This window comes from Rhagoletis zephyria, unplaced genomic scaffold (genome assembly GCF_001687245.7).
Source record: "Rhagoletis zephyria isolate East Lansing unplaced genomic scaffold, Rhagoletis_zephyria_1.1 Rzeph_scaffold_00776, whole genome shotgun sequence".
NCBI classification, from domain to species: Eukaryota; Metazoa; Arthropoda; class Insecta; order Diptera; family Tephritidae; genus Rhagoletis; species Rhagoletis zephyria.
In genome coordinates, this window is record NW_016157860.1 from 1 (window position 1) to 5,571 (window position 5,571).

General features: G+C 36.1%; 1 protein-coding gene across 2 annotated transcripts in view; it reads left to right on the top strand.

Annotated features, from left to right (window-relative positions):
• Positions 1–6: 6 nt before the first annotated feature.
• The window catches only part of Dscam3 (Down syndrome cell adhesion molecule 3), a 129,101-nt gene continuing 123,536 nt past the window's right edge, over positions 7–5,571 (top strand). For both annotated transcript variants that reach the window (XM_017614109.1, XM_017614110.1), the window contains exon 1: positions 7–664. The gene's annotated coding sequence lies outside the window, so the exon portion shown is untranslated. The remainder of the gene's footprint in view (positions 665–5,571) is intronic.

The following is a 5,571-nucleotide window of genomic DNA, read 5'->3' on the forward strand; positions in this document are numbered from 1 at the left end:
AAAAATTCAACAGAAAAACGTAAAAAAAATAAAAGCGAAATGTATGTAGCTGAATTGTAACGGATGCTGCGAGCCGAATTGAAGTGCTAGCGACGCTAGTTAGTGCAAGGTTAGGCGCAAGTGTGCGTCGCTTTGACCGAACAAAAGAAATAAAAATTTGAAAAATAAAATAAAAAGAATACTCGTAGAACAAAATTGAATAAAAGGCTAAACATTTTCCGCCTCAGTGTGCCACCAAAGCGCCAAATAAGCTTAAAAGACTGCGCAAGCAACAACAATAAAAAGGTGCGACATTAAAAAAAAAATAAAACAAAAAAGGTTGCATGTGAACGTAAAGTGAGGAATTTAAATGGAAAAGTATGGGAGCGAAATAATGAATAAAAGGCCAACAGTAAAGTTTTAGCGAAAAAGAAAAAAGTTCCGAAAAAAGCAAAAAGGGCAAACGAGTAAGCAAGTGTAAAATGCTAAATAGAATTACGATGTTGCAAAGGTGTGAAATACCAAAGTGAGTGTGTGTTTGCTGAATGAATTGCACAATAAAATAATAAAAAAAAACAAGCATAGCAAAATTTTAGGCGACGCGCTCGTTTTCAATAGCTACTACCAGCATACCGCGCGCTTACCTGCTGTACACTAACAATTCTGGACAGCTACTACATAAATGGTAAGGAAAAATACTTGAAAAGGAAAAATACTATTTCATGGAATTTTTTTTTTCTTTACCCCCTTTGCCAACACTGACTGTGGTGGATGGCAAAAATGAACAATTTTTAATAGACTCCGACATGAAAATTTATTGAGTGCATAGCACCAACATTATAAGCAAGGCTTGCGAAGCGTCGCGGCAACAACAAAATTGAATTGCTGTTGAAAAATGTGCTTGGCGATTATCAAATTGCGATGGAATAGCAAAAAATGGCAAAAGTAACAAAAAAGGCGGCGAAAAGAAATGGAAAAAAAATTGAAAATAAAAATTCCACCATCCAAATGCCCTCCATCTGCATAGCAAAAAAAATAAAGCACCTAATATATGCATCGAAACTCAAATAGCATTCAATAAAATAATTTCCATTTTCTATGCAGCGCCGCGGGCTGGCACACTGACTACATACAATGCGCTTTTATCACAAACAATTTCACCTGTATCACAACAATTGCAGTGGGCGCCCAAAAATATGCTAAAATTTCTAGGTATTTAAACCTACATGCTAGATTTTATAAATTCATTGTACTGCCTGTAAGCTAAAAATACTTGCACTGGCACTCAGGCGGCAGTGGAAGGCCAAACCAGGCAGTAAATATTCCCAACTACTAGATCAGTCAGTAGCAACTAACTATGTAGTTGATTAATTGGAATGGGATGCTTTAGCACTTTCAGCGTCGGAGTTGGCTTCGCATAAAGGCTACCAAATAAGTATACTCCCGGTTCCAAAGTCCCAGGTTCGAGTCCGTTTGGAGATTTTGAAGATTTCTAAAATTAAATGATTGTACATATATGTAATCACATGTTGATTTTTTTGGAAATATTCACAATGGTTTTTAAGTAAAATTTCATGTTCTAACTTAATTTAGTAAGAATTTTTTTTTTTTTTTATTTCAATCTTTTTATTTTGAGTCTTAGAATTTATGCAATTTTGTAGCCCAAAACGCAAAAGTCTTCAATTATGAAAAATCAACGCGATTTTTAGATTCAGATAAAAAAGTTTGAAATTTTGATAGAGATTTGATTTTCTAAATTTTATATAAAGTTTGAAAGATTTAAATGGTTTTGGTTAAAACTTGGTCTTATAAAAAAATATTAAAAAAAAAATTAAAAAAATAAATCAAGTCTGTCTTTCCAACACAAACAAACAGCATGTTTCTGCAAAACATATTTTACCGTCAAAGAGAAAAATTTTATTACTCGAAGGATGTATTACATTATTTACCGCTATTCACAACCTTTCAAGATGTTCATGTTTTGAACAACTGCATTTTTTTGAAGTAAAATTTATTACTCTGAGGTAAAAAGAACTGTGCTGACATATGCCATTTTGTTTGTGAGTGAATTATGGACTTAAGTTGTTCTTTAAAGTGTCCACGGAAAGATATTAAGTATGTATTTAATTTAAAACCATTTGGTAAATTTCAAAGTGCAAAAAAATTTGGTCTCGTTTTCTGTGCGAGAAATAATTCCAATTAAGGAAGGTTGCTTTATATTCATAGAGAAAAACCCCAAAGTATTTTGCATTCTCAAGTAAAAAAAAATGCGTTTCGAGGACGAAAAAATGTTTTATTTGGTTCCTGAAAGGCTTTTGAAAAGGTGAAAGAAAGGGTTAAAAGTGATAGCTTAACCAAATACTTTATTCGGGAATGAGGATTAAATTGTCCCAGAAAATTAATGAACGTGAGATTTTACTAGCGGTCTTCTCAGACAAAATTTTTAATACGAATAACATAACATACGATTAATGCTATGGCCATTATATTCGTCTATATGAGACCTCTTGTGGTCAGCCCGCTTAACCTAACCTAACATAAGAGTCGACAGAGAGCAAAAAATTTAGGAATTATTAACATTTTGCCTGTAAGTATGCATCCTTTTTTTTCTACGTTGTGATTGATTACTTATGAAAAACTGGTTTTAAGCTAAAAAGGTCCACTACTACCAAAGGTAAATTGATTGGTAGAACTCGGATTTTTTTACTTATACATAGTTACAATAAGATATATAAGGCCTATTTTTAGATTAATAATCCGATGTCTTTTAATTTGGTTTAAAAATCGGATTTAAGACGTAGGAAAAAACGTTGCATACTTCCACGCAAAATGTTTAAAGCTCTACGATATTTTGCCTTCTGTGGGCCACATTGAGTTGGCCATGTGAAAAATCATGACTTTCAAGATTTTAAGACCATATTTCCAATAACCACCAATAAGGGGATAAGCGAACGCAAAATGAGAAGGGAGTCGAAAATGGTTCAAATAGCATATTAGATGGAATAATTTGGATTTGAGAAATCCAAACGACGCACAGTACTGCCTCACGTATCGCTCCCGTAGTTTATCTTGCGGTCGGATAGATAGCTTCTAATTATTTTTATGATATATCTCGGAGCTTCTACTCCAATGAGAGTTTCCATTATGCGCTGCTAGCTCGCAGTATTAAATGCGTTCTTTGTGTTTAGCAGTATTACCTATTGCCCGGTACCCTGCGCGCCCTCTCTTGCCTTCTATGGCCTCTTTGGCTATATCGACCAACGATTTAATTGCGTTCATGATCAAGCGAGATTTTTAGAGGTAAGGAGGTAAAAAAAAGTTGTCGGTAGGTTAACACCCACGATAACGAGAAACTGTAGCTCCCCAGCAATGAAACACGTAAATGACCTAAGTAAACGCTAGGCACATTTTTAAGCAAAACCGTATAAATATAAAGACGCGCCTAGACCTGAGACCAGTTTGATCAAATAGTTCAGTCAATCGTGATGCTCGCTTAAATTAACCCATCTATCTGCTTATGAAAACGCACTCTCAGTTAAGTTTTCGACTCGAAAGGTCTGTCGTGAACTGACTGTAGGGATTAAGATGTCCTGATGCGGATGGGCCTCAAACGGAAAAAAACTAGTGGTGCAAGCAGTGATATAAAATGATAAACCGCCATATCCATGAAAATTGAATTACATACATAACTTTCTGCGCGATGAGGAACCAGAATACTATAAGCATAAATGGGAGCTTTGAGGGAGCACTGACATATCCTAACATAACCGCCAGTGGTGACTGACGTAATGCTTGATCAAAATTGTCCTTCGACGGCCCTGAACATTAATTAGTCGCTTGAGCCATTCAACATTTCGAATACTCACCGTCGGCGATAAAGCAGGATTAATTCAATTGATTGACTTTAGCCTCCGTCTAAGTCCAGCTTTAGTATGCAGATCCATCGGCATGTCCGAGAGCTTTGAAAATACCAACGAATCATCTCAGTAAACGCTACCGGGAGTTACAAAGAAAGCGTAACATTTTAAGGCCATCGCCGGGCTAAGAATTCAAGATAATAGTGCAATATGAAAAAAATGGACTAGTTGAACTGCAAAGCAGATTGGAAGAATCCTAGTTCGCTAATAGTAGTTTTCACTGCATAGTTTATACAAATGTAAGTACTCCCATACATACATACGTGTACTACGAGTATTTATTTTTGTGAGCGATTTTTGGCAAAAGTTCGCAATCAGTCATCAGAAAGCGCATAACAAAGGAAAAAAAAAAAACAAAAATAAAATAGAGTAAAAATAAAAATAATAGCAACGCCAAAATAGAGATAACAGTGCAGCACGTTCCAAAATGCCCGCGCACACATACACGCAGCATACAAATTTTGTATATGTAGAGTCGCATGGCCGCGCGGTGTTAGAACTCTATTGCGCTACTCCGCATTTCCTACAACCTACTTCGATTTTCTTACAAAAAAAAAAGTTATCCTATTGCATTAACTGAACTCGCAGAAAGTGTAAGGGTCGTGGTGTCTATCGTTTTAAAAATTACAGTTGTAGGTTATTTAAAATAGAATTTATGGGCGGTATCGGCATGGTTTGTAAAAATTTTGCGGGCGGGACGGGACCAAAATCCTTTCCCGACACTCCCTGTAAAACCGCAACCTCCGCATATTCAGAAAATCTTCTCTAAAACGTTGTATGAAATATGCACTTTTTAATGATTCGAAAAAAGTGAGTGAGAAATTCATGCCGCTTGTGCAAAAGCACACATAACGTTGCAGTAGTGATGTTTTCAGTCCCTCAGGATGAGGACCTAAGCCGAAATCGGGCATAGGTGTAACATAAAAGTATCACTATTAGTATCAGTATCACTATTTTGTAACAACATATAGTATCTAGTAATAGTTTTGGGGATATTATAAAAATAAACTTGTAAAATCAGGAAAATTGTGAAATCTCGAAATGTTGAAAAAATTTTTATTTTTTATTTTTTTGCAGAACTCTTTATATGTTAAAAGAAAAATTCTGACCAAAATTCATCGAAATGAAAAATGGTCGACTCCAGCCATTGGTGGATTTGACACGGATTAACCCCTATGCATTTAAATATGTAAATATTTGTAAAGGAGCTATGTGTAAAAAATCCACTACAAAATTTTGTTTTCTACTACTATTTTTAACTTGATTTACTACGATTTAGGCTTGCCGCACCGTTAACCCTGCTGCTGACATATGCATTTTCAATTTGTGTCGTGCAATCGCTTCGTGGCGCGCTTTTTGTGAATGCTTGCAAGCGAGTGTGTCGCGTGTGACAAGTCAATAGAAAGCGCGCCTATCGCGCAAACGTCGGACTCTGTGGAAACTGGCAGTTTCTCTGCACTATTATCCGGCGACCGCGCGCGCGCCGCTGGAAGCTTTCTGTGGTAAAAAATGTGCGCTTATTGGTTTATTTCTGCGTCCATGTAGTTCTACGCTCGTGTGTGTGTCTGCGCGTGCATTGTTTCAAAGCAGATAAATTGTTTTGGCCAGTTGCCAAAAATAATAAAATCACAGTCAGCGCCAACATTTTGTTGCTTTTGGGTGCTCATCGCGTTCG